Raw genomic sequence first — 14,386 nt, 5'->3', positions numbered from 1 at the left:
GAAATATGTGTTTGTATAGATGGAGTTCTCATGCCAGGTTAAGTTTCTAAGGATACAGTAGACTGTTTCCTTCTAGGAAGGCACTATTCATCAGAGCATCCAGGATCCATATACTACTGAATACTTGCAATGTGTCTGAACAAAACTGAGATATGTTGAATGAAGCCTCAAAGACATTGAGGAAAAGGTATAGAATATCATATGAAGACACATTATTTGTGAGAACTTGCCACACAAGGACAGAAGGCAAACATAGCCCAGTTAAAATAGACAGAAACTTGAATAATATTCCTAAAATATATGAAAAAGCCCAAAAAGGTACTTGCTGTGGGATGTTCTGTATGGCAAATGTGTTGCTGATTAGTCAATAAATAAAACACTGATTGGCCATTGGCTAGGCAGGAAGTGTAGGCGGGACAAGGAGGAGAATAAAGCTGGAAAGTGGAAGGCTGAGTCAGAGAGACACTGCCAGCCGCCACGATGACAAACAGCATGTGAAGATGCCGGTAAGCCACGAGCCATGTGACAAGGTATAGATTTATGAAAATGGATTAATTTAAGCTGTAAGAACAGTTAGTAAGAATCCTGCCACGGCCATACAGTTTGTAACCAATATAAGTCTCTGTGTTTACTTGGTCGGGTCTGAGCAGCTGTGGGGCTGGCTGGTGAGAGAGATTTATCCTGGTGGGTGACAAAGATTTGTCCTGACTGTGGGCCAAGCAGGAAAACTCAAGCTACAGGTACTCATGTTGATTATTCTTTTTTTTTTTTTTTTTTTTTTTTTTTTGGTTTTTCGAGACAGGGTTTCTCTGTGTAGCTTTGCGCCTTTCCTGGAACTCGCTTTGGAGACCAGGCTGGCCTCGAACTCACAGAGATCTGCCTGGCTCTGCCTCCCGAGTGCTGGGATTAAAGGCGTGCGCCACCACCGCCCGGCTATTCTTTAGAGAAGTACAAACTAAGTGTAGAATGCATTAACACTCTATTTTTGTAAGAAAACAAACCAAAGGCAAAATCAAATAATATCCAATAATGGCCAAGGTGTGAATCAAGTAATGAGACCACAGGTCATTGTCTTTTGTAACACTGATTATCGGCATTGTATTAGAATTAAATACATGCTGTATACTTGAGGAATTCCATGTCTCCCTCTTTGCTACCAAAGACATAAGCACACAATACATACATACACAAATATGCAGATACATAGATACATACATACATATACACACATATGCATACACAAAACATGCATATGTAAACAAAACACAAATATGAATAAAAATATACACAAGCACACATATACATAGAAACACACATACAAACATAAATATGTACAAATACAAATGCATATATATTCATATATATTCACAAATATACACATATAGATATAGACATATAGAGACAAATAAATACACCTACACACTCATGAATCAGCATGAGAATTATTATAGCCTCTTACTTGTAATTGCCCTGAGTTGGGTACCACAGTGAAACACTGAAGAACTGAATAATCAAATCAGTATTCCCACAGAAAAGTGATCAAGTTAACATTATACTAAGAAAAAAAAGAAGCCACGAACAAAAGCACATATATTTGTCATTGCATGTATATCATATTCAAACAGATGCATAGAAGTTAAATCTCCAATTAAAAAATATGAAGTTAGGAAACACCAGGTAGCAAGTATTTGAAGTGATTTTTTTATTTAATGATCTTGTCACCCTTGCATAGTTAGCACTATTGAAATGAACAATTAAGAGTTGTGCCTTTCATATTATTTAAATTTTGTCTCAATAACAAAGTGATGAAATGGAGAGTTACCAGGCTTGTGAAAGTCGCACTGAGAGTTAATGTCTCATTCCTGTGCTCAGACATCCCATTGCATTGTGGGAACTTGCTCTGCTCTTAGGCACTGCTACCTAGGCAGGAAGGAACATAAATAGCCTTTAACCATACCTGTCTGAAAAGCAATGTCAGTTAGTGGATGAAACTTTCTCTAGACAGAGATCTGAGGTCCACTCTGAGATGTTTTCTGAGAGGACTGATGTGATAGGGAGGCTAGGACAACACTCTCAACCCATGCACAGCTGTTTTCTAAACAACAAGCTCTTTTATCCCACTGGGTCTTCATGGCTGCCTGAGACCTCGTGCCCACATAAATAAACTGAAGACCTGGGGAAAAGCTGGCTAAGATGGCATGTTGAATGGACACTCCTTCCACAGCAATTAATCTGTGTTTATATTAATTCCTATCACTGGCCCTTCTGAAAGTTATGGCATTCCAAATGAAGATACCACTATTGTGGTATATTTACATGTAGTAATTTGACTTGGACTCGTATATGGCATTTATATTTATATAATGCAAACAACCATACTCATAATTCACTTCAACGGTTGTTAAAGGTCAAATTTAACTTATCAGGCTTTATAAAATAGATGCTATAATGACAGCAGAAATGTTCAGTTTTTCCATTCATATTCATTTGTCTTTATATATTTTATCTCTTGTTATATACGTTAGGTGCTGATACGTTATTAAGAATTCACAAGTAAAAATTCCAGACTGAAGTTTGCATTTCCCAAGCCCTTAGACATAATACTGACCAATTAGAACTCTGAGTCATAATTGGGAAAGTCTTCATGGCCACACACATTATAAATAATATCCCCAGAGTAGTTAATTCTCTCAGGTCAGTCTTGTGAGATGACAACTTACAGAAGATGTCCCATTTTGCCTCTAAGACTTGATTTCACCAAATATGCCTCTTTTCCTCAGAGGGTACTCCTATTTGTCAGGGGTTCACATTGCAGCACTTCCTCATTGCTGTGTAACTGAGAGAATGATGCTGGAGGAGCGAGAAATGGTTTGACCTTCTGTCTCAGGGTTTACAGCTACTGAGCTAAAATGTCATTGTTTTACTACCTACTACTACTACTACTACTACTACTACTACTACTACTACTACTACTGTAAGTTAGTTTCCTGCTTGCTTGCTCTTTCCACAAAATGTCTAAGCACTTTTCTTTTTTTTTTTTTTTTTTTTTTTTTTTTTTTTTTTGTCCCTCGTGTCCTTCTAGAATTCCAAAAATCTTCCTGGGAGCAGAAGCAGTTTTTATCTATTTTTTTTTCCTTTGGTTGCAACTGGGTAGGCTTCTGACTTTTCCAAAGAAATGTGTCACAGATCACACCTTCCTTCTATAGCTCCATTAAAAAAAAAAGGTAAGATGGCTTCCTCTAGACACTTTCTCTTGAGATGCCTATCCTTGGAATGCAGTCTCCATGTGGAAGGAAAGCCTAAATGTGGTCATTTAGAGGCCCATCAGGAGAGAAACTGGCAATACAGCCTGGAGTCAGCAGCAACCACCAAACACAGTGCATGCACTTTCAGCTCAACCTAGCTCAAGGCTTAGCATCTTCCGTGGAGGCTTTGGTTATATTACAGACCAGAGGAAATTATTTTCATTACAGCTTGTCCAAAAGCTTGAACCGCAGCACCCATAAGCAGAAATAGCTGCTTTGGTACACCAAGGTTTTCAAGGACTTTTCGCCATCATAATTGTAAGAGAGATGCTGATACTCAGGAGTGCAGGAAGTCTGCCATTCCAAATCTATTTTTATGACATTAGTTTGGTGTCCTACATTATATTTTGAATTTCTTTGTGTTCTGAGTTGATAATATCATTTCCTTGTGGGATCTTAATACTTTCAATAAATACTTTTTTCCTCTTGAAAGTCTCTTATTTCCTTATTTTTTAAACCAATGTCTAGATTTTTCCCCAGCATTTGTTGTGAGGAAACAGCTCACAGGATAAAATTAATCAGTTTTATCTTTTTTGTAGTATTAACTATTTTGTTTTTCCTTCTATATCAGCAGTAACTTAGCTTGCCTCTATTGTCTTTAAAGTTGAGGCAGCAAGGGATTCAAAATTCCCACAAGATTTCTTATTCAAGAATCCTACCAGGCAAAAGAGCTAACTGAAAGGATTTTATTATGATTTATCAATAACTCAAGCCTGGGAGCTCAGCTCTGCTTGGATTGCCCTCTTTTGTCTGATGTTTCTCTGCCATCTTTTACTCTTGTCCCTTAAATAAAACTGAAGTGTCAGACTCTGTACACGCAAAGATAAAATGGTCCAACAATCACCCAGATGATGCTTTCTGTCTTTCAAATAATTCCAACAGTCCAGAAAGATTTATCATTGTACCTTGCAAGGCCCTTGTTTAGTTTATTTATTTATTTGTTTTCATCATGTCTGCCTCAGTCTCTTAACCTCTCACCTCTGTTCTGTGGATGTCCTTTCCTGATTATCATTTATTTAGAAGATTTATTTCTGTCCATTTATAAAAAAGTGACAACATGTCCATTTCAGGTGACAGCTCCCAAATGGCCTGGTGTAGTCTGATCAAGTGCACAGAGGGATTCTTTCCTTAAAAAAAAAAAAATCACATGGAGTGAGTAAAAGAGAAAGTGAGAAGGGAATAGAAATACATTAGTATTTAGTAAGAGTTAAAATTTATCTGTAACTGGAAAATGTTTATGTTTCTGAATATATGTTTATTGGAAAACCAGTTTCATTTACTGAGACAGTAATAGAGTGAACCACAGTGACATGGAAACTCTTGCAGAGTTATTTTTTTGTCTTCACAAAACAAAAACAGAAGTTGGTGGAAAACCTGTTTTTTAAATGAGGGAAGTAAAAATTCAAAAGTGAGAGGATACAGATTTTGGCAAATATATTTTTTTCATTCAGGTGAGTATGAAGAACATTGTAGCAATGATTGCTTATGTATTTAAAATTTGACATAGTAAGCATTCCTCTTGATTAATAAGGCTAAGAAAAAAAACTTAAAAGACAACTTTGTTTAGATTCATTATTACATGGTTAGTTATATATATATATAATACTATTATTCTGTTATACTGTTATTCTATATTATATATGTAGTCAAGATTTACCCAGGTTTGGTGTATCCCTATAATCCCAGCACTTGGGAAGCAGAGGCAGAAGGGTTAGGGGACAAATGCCAGTCTGGACTACTTTGATATCCTGTCTCAATTAAAAATAAAAGTTAAAAAAAGAGCCACCAACATCTACAAACTAATTGTTAGTGTCCACAGGATAATCAGTGCAACTTCTTGACCACAGGTAGTTCTGTCTCCTTGGTCTCCTCTGTTCTGTGGAAAGTAGTAACTTGGACAAAGCTGCCAGTTTGGGTTTAGCTTCTTCCCTGGCTCACCCTTAAGTCTGCAGAGACATCTGTGATATTCCTGAGCAGGTTATCACCTCGCAGTCAATGTTGTTTCATTTGTTTTAATCCTTTACCTTCTTTCTCCATTTGTAATATAGAAGCTTGAAATGGACTTCTCCTCCTTTCAAGTCATTCTCCAGAGATGTCTAAAGACATAGAGATTCACCCTCAGTTTAAAGCACTGCCCCCTATGATTCTAAGGGTTTGAGGGACACAGAGAAAGAGCATAGAGTCAATAATGCTAGAGTTGCTTAAGATCCCACCCTGCTACCAGTGTGGGCTTGTTTATACCTCATCTCCTTTGTGAGACCAAGTCTTGGTGTTGGCTCTGGAGTCCTACAGGACTGATTGTGAAAGTGGCTCTTTTAGATCACATTCAAAATCCTGGCTGCTTTATGGGGTAGGCAGGCAATGGAGCACTGAGTGGAAACCAGTCTCAGTCATTTACTGATGCTGTTTGGCAAATTTGTGATCTCTGGAACTTCTTAGAAAACCTAAGTAGGTCAGCAAAGCCCTGCTTTCTACACACACACACACACACACACACACACACACACACACACACACACACCTCTCCCTTGGAGCTTCATTATCATTTCCTCCCTTCTTATCTTAGTCATTGCCATTCCAATCCATCCCTTGAATCCCAAAAATATCAAACATTTTACACAGAAAGTCCTCTAGACACAAGGCCATTTCATTTCATGTCCACCAAGAGCTATTACAACCAAAGATGGTAGGGTAAGAATATCATTTAAACCATAGGGGATAGGAGAGGATAGAGGACAACAGGGTCTTAAAGATGGGTATTTTATGATTACAAAGGGTTGCACAGGACTGGGAAGTCAGAAGTTTGTTAGCCAGTTGACCTTCTGCCTTAGTTACTTTTCTCTTGCTCTTATAAAATGCAATGACCAGAAGTAACTTATAGAAGGCAGGCTTTATTCTGTTTATGCTTCTAGAGGGGAAAGAGTCCATCAGGGTAGGGAGGTATAGCAATAAGCAGTAGACATCGCAGCAATAACAGAAAGCTGAGAGTTCAGATCTCCTAACATAAACAGGAAGATGAAAGAGTGACCAGGAAGTAGAGTGAAGCTATATATACTCTCCATGTCTGCTCCAGTAACATATTTTCTCTACCAAGGCCACACTCCCTAAACACCCCCAAAAAGCATCACCAACTGGACATCAAGTTGGTGCTCAAAGGCCTGAGCCTGGGGGCAAAACTCTTATTCAAATCATCACATCTTCTATGTTTATTGATAAACAGAGAAGCCGAGGCATGATCTTTATTATTTTTTTCAAAGATTTATTTTATTTTTATTTATGTGCATGCATATCTGCTTGTGTGAGTATATGCTATCTTTTTAGCTCTCTATCAGGGTCTTTAAGGTTCACCTTACCAGAAACTTATTTTATTGGTTTAGTAAACTATTGGGGCTATGGTTTTGTTTTAATTGTCAACTACTTTAATGTGAGTACCTTATCTTCTCACATTATCATTTAACTGCACACATATAATCTTGGGTGTGGATGATTTCTTGTAGCTTGTAGAGTAGCCTAACCTGATGATTCTTGCAGAATCCTGCCTACCACATCCATTTTCATACTCTTTGTTCTAGCTGGAATCATGCAACTTATGTATCAGCCCCGTTACGTGCATTTCTAAGATCCCAATTCACCCTTCCCAAACTCATCCTCCTAAGCCTAGCTCAGGGAGGGAAACTTGTGTGCTAGCTCAGGTAAACCCAGCTGGGAGTCACATTAGCATGCTTTTTTGGTTTCTGCTAGATTGGAATCATCCCAACTACACAACCAAAAATCATTACTGAGGGTTTGAATGACTGACCTATCGATTCTTCATATGTGATCTGAAATCAGCAAGTTTAGACAACAACAAAATGGAACAAAATTTCCACTTAAAAGAGAGAGAGACTAGAATCTCATAGCAGGTACACAACCAACTATAAATTTTAAGGATCTCAACTGCTCCAACATAAGACAACAGTTATTTGACTAGACTAAGAAGCAGAATCAATCTTTATGTTTTCTGCAAGAAACTCATCTTATCTTTAAGAATAGGCACCACCACCTTAGAGTGAAAGGATGCAAGAAAGTACCCCAGCAAGTCGGACTGGGAAGCAAATAGGCGACTATATCCCAGTGTCTGAAAAAGCAGACTTTCAATAAAATTGATTGTACCGATAAAAAAGAAAACTCCATTCTTATCAAGGTACAATTAATCAAGAAGATATAATCCTAGGAAGAGATAAAAAAAAAAACTCTGGTATAGCTAATTTCCTAAAGAAAAAATTATTACTTTCTTCAAGACATAGATTATCTCCAACTAAGTAATAGTAATTTCTATACCCTACTTTCTCCAGTAGAGAGGCCATATAGACAAAAAAAATAATCAGATAAATACACAAATTAAATGACATCACATATAAAAAAAAGACTAAACAATTATCTGCAGAGCATTCTACCTAACACTAAGAATGTACTTTCTAGTTAGAAGTCTATGGGAATATCTGTAAAAAGAGACCACTTACAAGGACACAAAACATCTCAGTCAATACAGAAAAAATGAAAAATTCCATATGTACACTCTGACTAAAATACAATAATGTATAAAATCAACAGCAAAATAGCCTAGTAAGTAATTGAATCATGGAGATTAAACAACATAATATTGGATGACAAAAGAAGAAATCAAGGCAGAAAAAACTTTAAATCCTTGTGAAATTGAAAACATAGCCCAACAAAACCTCTGGGATATGGTAAGAGAAGTTCTAAAATGGAATAGCTCTAAGTAATTATAATAAACACTTAGAAAAAGAACAAAAAACAACTTACTGATATAATTTACAAATTTGCATAAGCAACCCCATATTCAGTAAATGGAAAAAATAAATCAAAGCAGAAAGCAATTCCCATTAAAATTTGAACGCAACTCTTCACATATCTTGAAAGGACAATCTTCAGCATCTTAAGAAAACAAAAAACAAACAAATTGACCCAAACCCAGCATTGATAAAAAACAATCCTGAATAATAAAACAACTGCAGGAGACATCACTATCTGCAATTTCAAGTTGTACTATAGAGTTATAGTAATAAAAATAGCATGATGTTGGCATAAAAACTGACATGTCAATCAACGGATTTGAACAAAAGACCCAGGCATAAATTCACACACTTGAGTTTTGATAATGAAGACAGAAATACACACTGGAGAAAAGATAATATCTTTAACAAGGGGTGTAGGTCAAACTAGATGCTTCATGTAAAAGAATCCAAACAGATCCATACTTATCAGCTGGCACAAAACTCAACTCCTCTGAACTGTATTGCAAAATAAAAACAACAACAACAACAACAAAAAAAAAACCCTCAACTCCAAATGGGTAAAAATCCTCAACATAGAACCAAATACACTGAACTTGATAGAAGTAACAGTGGGTAATAGCCTTAAACTCATTGTCACAGGAAAAAGACTTTCTGAACAGAATATCATTAGCATAGACACTAAGAACAGCAATTAATAAATGAGATCTCATGAAACTTAAAAGCTTCTGAACAGCAAAGGACACTGTTATTCAGATAAAGTAGTAACCTATAGAATGGGAAAAGGAATTAATCAACTCCACATCTGAAAGGAGACTAATATCCAAAATATATAAATGACTAAAAAAATTCAGATATCAAGAAAATATATAACCCAACTAAAAAATGTTGTACAGTTCTAACCAGAGAATTTTCAAAAGAGGCAACTCAAATGGCTAAGAAACACTTAAATAAATGTTCAATATCACTAGTCATCAGGAAAATCCAAATCAAAACTACTTTGAGATTTCCTTTTACAGAATCAAAATGGCTGAGACCAATAAAAACAAGTGACAGGGTATGCTGGTCAGGATGTGGAACAAGGGGAACACTCATCCACTGTGAACTTGAACAGCCACTATGGAAACCAGTGTGGTGGTTTCTCAGGAAAATGGGAATTGATCTACCTCAAGATTCAGTTACACCTCTATCAGATGTGGGGTTGATGAAGATCTTTTGCCATTCTGTAGGCTGTCCTTTTGTCTTATTTACTGTGTCCTTTGCCTTACAAAAGCTTCTGTTTCAGGAGGTCCCATTTATTAGTTGTTGCTCTCAGTGTCTATGCTACTGATGTTATATTTAGGAAGTGGTTTCTTGTGCTGATGCATTCAAGGCTGCTTCCTACTTCATCTTCTATCAGGTTCAGTGTAACTGGATTTATGTTGAGGTCTGTGATCCATTTGGACTTGAGTTTTGTGCATAGCAATAGATATGGATCTGTTTGCAGTCTTCTACATGCTGACATCCAGTTATGCCAGCACCATTTGTCAAAGATGCTTTCTTTTTTCCATAGTGCAGTTTTGGCTTTGTCAAAGATCAGATGTTCATTCGTGTGCGGATTAATGTCAGGGTCTTCAATTTGATTCCATTGGTCCACATGCCGTTTTTTATGCCATTATCAAGATGCTTTTTTATACATATTTTTTCTCTCTTTCATCTTCCAGGTCCTTTTTTAAAAAATATATTATTGCTTCCAGTTTAGCATTTTATTGAATTCCTGAGTGCACGAATGAGTGGTTCTCTGTTTCTTGTATCTTCTTCTGGAATCTTTTCTTTCTGCTTGATTGTTTTGTCCAATTCTGATATGTTAGTTTTTGTTTCATCTTTATTTTATTTTACTATAATCCTTAGAAGCCTCTTCTTCTTCTTCTTCTTCTTCTTCTTCTTCTTCTTCTTCTTCTTCTTCTTCTTCTTCTTCCTTCTTTTTAATGAAAGACAGGATATGGCAAGGAACTGGGAGGAATAGAGGGAACAGAAACTGTAATCAGGATATATTATATGAGAGAAAAAGTCTATTTTCAATAAAATGGAACAAAGAAAGTGATTAGAAATTAAGAAAGCAATAGAAAGAATTGACGAATCTAAGAGTTGGTTCTTTGAAAAGGGGAAAAGACGAATTTACACTTAGCCTAATTAACCTAAAGAAAGTAAGAGCATACCCAGATTAGCAGAGTCAGAGATGCATAATGAAACATTACAACAGAAATCAAAGAAACTCAGAATACTATAAAAGAGTACTTTGTAAATCCACACTCCATTAAGCTAGAAAACCTAAAAGAAACATATGAGTTTCTAGATTCATTCAAACCACCAAAATTAAAGCAGGAAGAGATCAACAACTTCCATAATTTCCACAAAAAGCCTATGTTTAGATGTATTCAAACAAAATTTCATCATATTTTCAAAGAAGAAATATGAGTAAATGTCCTTAAACTATTTTTTAAGAAGTAGAAACAGAAGGAGCACTTCCAAATTGCTTCTATGAAGTCACTATTACTCTAATATCCAAGACAGGTTAAAATATAAAGAAGAAAGTTATAGAACAATATCCACTATGAGCACACATACAGAAATCCTGAATAAAATACTTGCAAATCCAATGCAGGTATCTATCTAAAAGACCACTGACTGTGATCAAGTTGACTTTATAACTGATACACAAGGATGATTTGACATATGTAAGCCAATGCATTTAATAAATCATGTAAATGGGCTTTAAGATAAATATTTCATGATCATCTCAATAGATGCAGAAAAAGCTTTGAGAAAACCCAACATTTCTTCATGATAAAAGTCCTATAGATTGCAGGACAAAAGAGAACAGATGTCAATATAATAAAGGTATTATATAACAAAAATACAGCCAGTATCATTTTAGATAGAGAAAATCCTGCAATAATCCCACTGAAATCAGAATAAGAGAAGACCATTCCATGTCTTTTCATCATTGTGCTTGAAGGACTAGCTAGAGAAATAAGACAAGAGTAGGAAATTAAAGAGATGCTAGCAGGAAAAGAAAAAAGTCAAATTATTCCTTTTTGATGATGATACATAAGAGGTCCCAAGAATTCCAAGAGAATAGTTCTAGAAATTATTAACACTTTCAATGAAGTCTCTGGTTATAAAATTAACTTAAAAAATCAATAGCCTTTTTATACATCAACAACAAACACACTGAACATAGATCATGGGAACACTCCTATTCATAAGAGGCCCCCAAGATATATTATCTAGGATTAAATGTAACAAAAGAGATGAAAGACCTCTAAAATGAAAGCTTTAAATGTCTCCAAAGAAAGAGATTGATGAAGATATTTGAACATGGAAAGACTTACAATGCTCAACAATTAGTAGAAGTAAAATTATGAAAGTGATAGTTCTTTGCAAAACAATTTACAGAATCATCGCAATCAAAATGAAAATCCCCATTGCAGATTTCACAAAAATAGAAGAAAGAGCAATCCTATAATGCATATTGAAACAGAAAAGACCCTGGATAGCCAAGAAAATTCTGAGCAAAAAGAATAATTCTGGAGGGATTTCTATAGTAGCTTTTTAGATATATTACACAGTTATAAGAATAAAAACACCATGGCACCAGCACAAAAACAGACATATAGAACAATGGAACAAGACAGAAGGCCAAACCATGATTGTGCATAGCTATATCCACCTGATATTTGACAAAGATGCTAAAAATAAACATAATTTGATCTGCCTCTTCTTCTTTTTTACTTTCTTTTTATTTATTCTGTGTGTCTTTTACATCATGCCTCTTGATCTCATTCATTTCCCGATCCCTTTGCATCTGTCCTTTGCCCCTTCACCCCTCCCGTCCCCCCAAAATAAAACAAAATTTAAGAGAGAAAAAAGGGGGAAAATTAAAAACTACTCATGAAAGCTGCAGTGTGACACAGTGAATCATGCAATATACCCCTTCGTCCATATATCTTTACTTGCAAGAGTTCATTGCAAAGAGTCATTGGTCTGCTTCCAGGCCTCTGGTTTCTACTGCACTATAGATGGTGGGCCCTCACTGGGACTCTTCTTGGATACCCTGTTGTTGCCCTGCATTGTTGAGATCCTGCAGATTTGGATCTGCAGGTCAGATCTCTTTACTTGTTCCATCAGAACATAGATGGGATGGATGTTGGGGCAGACCAAGTCATAATAACCCTGGTTCTGGCCCTGAGCAGCTGCAGGGTTGCTCTGCCTGCCAGTTCTCCCATGTCCTTACCACCAGGGTTAACTCACCAGCATTGCCTCAGCTAATTTATCTATTGCAACAATGAACAATGGGTAGGGTCAATTCTTCTGCTTTCATGCTCTCAGGGTGGGCTCTCCCACACCATTAGGGACAGCTCTATTGTGTTGCCTAGGTGGAGGTACAGGGGCCACTATCCCAAGTGCTGTAGCTGATGAGGGGTAGGAACAGCCCTCCAGCTTTTATGACCCTGGGGCCAGCTCCTTTACCTGTCTCGGACTTGATGGGCAAGAGGTGCGAGGAGGGCATCTTTCCTCAGCTCACAAAGCCACATGTCAGATGAGTAATGGGGACAGCTCTCCCTTGCTCATAACATCAGGACTCAGTCATCCTCACCTCTGACCACCAGGCTGCTCTGCTGTGGTGCCTAGGCAAGGGGAAGGAACCATATCCTGAGTGCTGTAGCTGGTAAAGGGGAGGGTCAACTTCTTTGTCTGTTGCAGGTGGAAGTAAGGGTTGGGGGCATCTGCCTCTTCTGCGACTGTGTGTTATTTTGTTCTTTAAACATTCTCCTTTTAAAATTATGTTCATTTTCATTGACATGCAAAACCAAAACCTGTATGTGTAATTGGGATGCGATGGGACGCTCTGCTATGTGCTTACATTGGGTGGTATTCTTGCAGCATTTGGGTTCATGTCTGTGGAAGGATGGCTTGTAAATCGTTTCACTTACTTTTCCAAACTTGAATGAGAAAATGCAATGGGGTAATTTACAGTGACTGTTCCAGAAAAGAACGTCTTTAAAGAGGCGTGATGTTACCACTCTGTACCCCAAATGCCATATTCTGATTTCCTTTTGTCTCCAAGTAACTGATTAATAAGCTGGACATCACTTGAAAGGGTGAGAAATTAAAATAATTGTAATCCCAAAGTAAGCTTTGAGATACTTCAGCTTAGTGGTATTTCCCTATGGTTACACTGATGCCTATTTTCCAATTACTCTTTTGCCAAGTTTTAGCTTTTCTATGCATGTGAAAAGTTTTCAAAACAAGAACACCACTAAATATAGAGCAAAGATTATTCATTATCAATAAAATTGAATAAAACTCCTGAAATCATATTTCTGCATCATAGTATGGCACTTGAAGACTTGACCATAATAACCCTAAAAGTATCAAAGCAACTTTGTTCTCTGACACAATCTGAATGTGTATCAGATTTGTTATTTCTTGAAGGAAACAGGAGACAGAGAACAGAAGACATGACAGATGACAGGGCATGGGACAGGTGACAAGGCAAGGAAGTAGAAGACAGAACACAGTGACAAGAGTCAGAGCACAAGGACAGGGCAGAAGGAAGATGAGAGGGGACAGGAAATATGGTACAAGGTGACAGAGCATAGGAACAGGGTACAAAGCACAGAGCAGGGGACAGTGGGCAGTGGGCAGGGCACGGAACACAAGAACAGTAGAAAATACAAAAAACAGGGCACAAGAGACAGAGCTCAGAGCACAGGGGCCAGGAGACAGAACAAAAGGCATGGGGGATGGAGACATGTATACTGAATCTATTTAAATCAGTAGAAACTGAAGGGCCTCTTCCTACCTTTAACTGAAGGCAGCTTCGGCAAACATGTCTCTTCCTAGGCAGGAGCAGTGATGTAATTCAGTCATAGGCTGGTGTCTGTTAATGCCCTGATGCTGTTTAGAGGGTGAGCACAAGATAGATATCACAGGGAGACATCTGGGAGTGAAATCTGTGGCATATGTGACTATAAAATCTGAACATAAATATGCAGTTAAGGCTAAGAGAGGGAATATAGTGTGTAGATCAACGAATGATGTTTACAGCAGTAGTAAATTTAGAAAGAGATATTTATAATTAAGAGCATATTGAATGGCTTTGGATCATCTATAAAAGTGTACATTGTGACTCAGAGATGATTTTCAAAGATCCCCAAGAGAACAGGAGGATCAATACCACTCCGGTTGATGGGGAAAGGCTTGAGAGATTATGTTGGACATTTTCACAGACTAAATGAC

At 37.1% G+C, this 14,386-nt stretch overlaps 1 long non-coding RNA gene across 1 annotated transcript; it reads right to left on the bottom strand.

Moving 5' to 3' along the window:
- Positions 1-6,176: 6,176 nt before the first annotated feature.
- On the bottom strand, positions 6,177-14,152 carry LOC128104327 (uncharacterized). The gene is made up of 2 exons (XR_008215961.1): positions 13,950-14,152; positions 6,177-10,093 (listed from the first exon to the last, which is right to left on the bottom strand). It is a non-coding gene; the product is annotated as an uncharacterized LOC128104327 (long non-coding RNA).
- Positions 14,153-14,386: the final 234 nt, after the last annotated feature.

This window comes from Peromyscus californicus, unplaced genomic scaffold (genome assembly GCF_007827085.1).
Source record: "Peromyscus californicus insignis strain IS unplaced genomic scaffold, ASM782708v3 Scaffold_8__1_contigs__length_139910024, whole genome shotgun sequence".
Taxonomy (NCBI): Eukaryota; Metazoa; Chordata; class Mammalia; order Rodentia; family Cricetidae; genus Peromyscus; species Peromyscus californicus.
The sequence above is the reverse complement of the archived record's forward strand: the minus strand, read 5'-3'. Positions and strand labels throughout refer to the sequence as shown.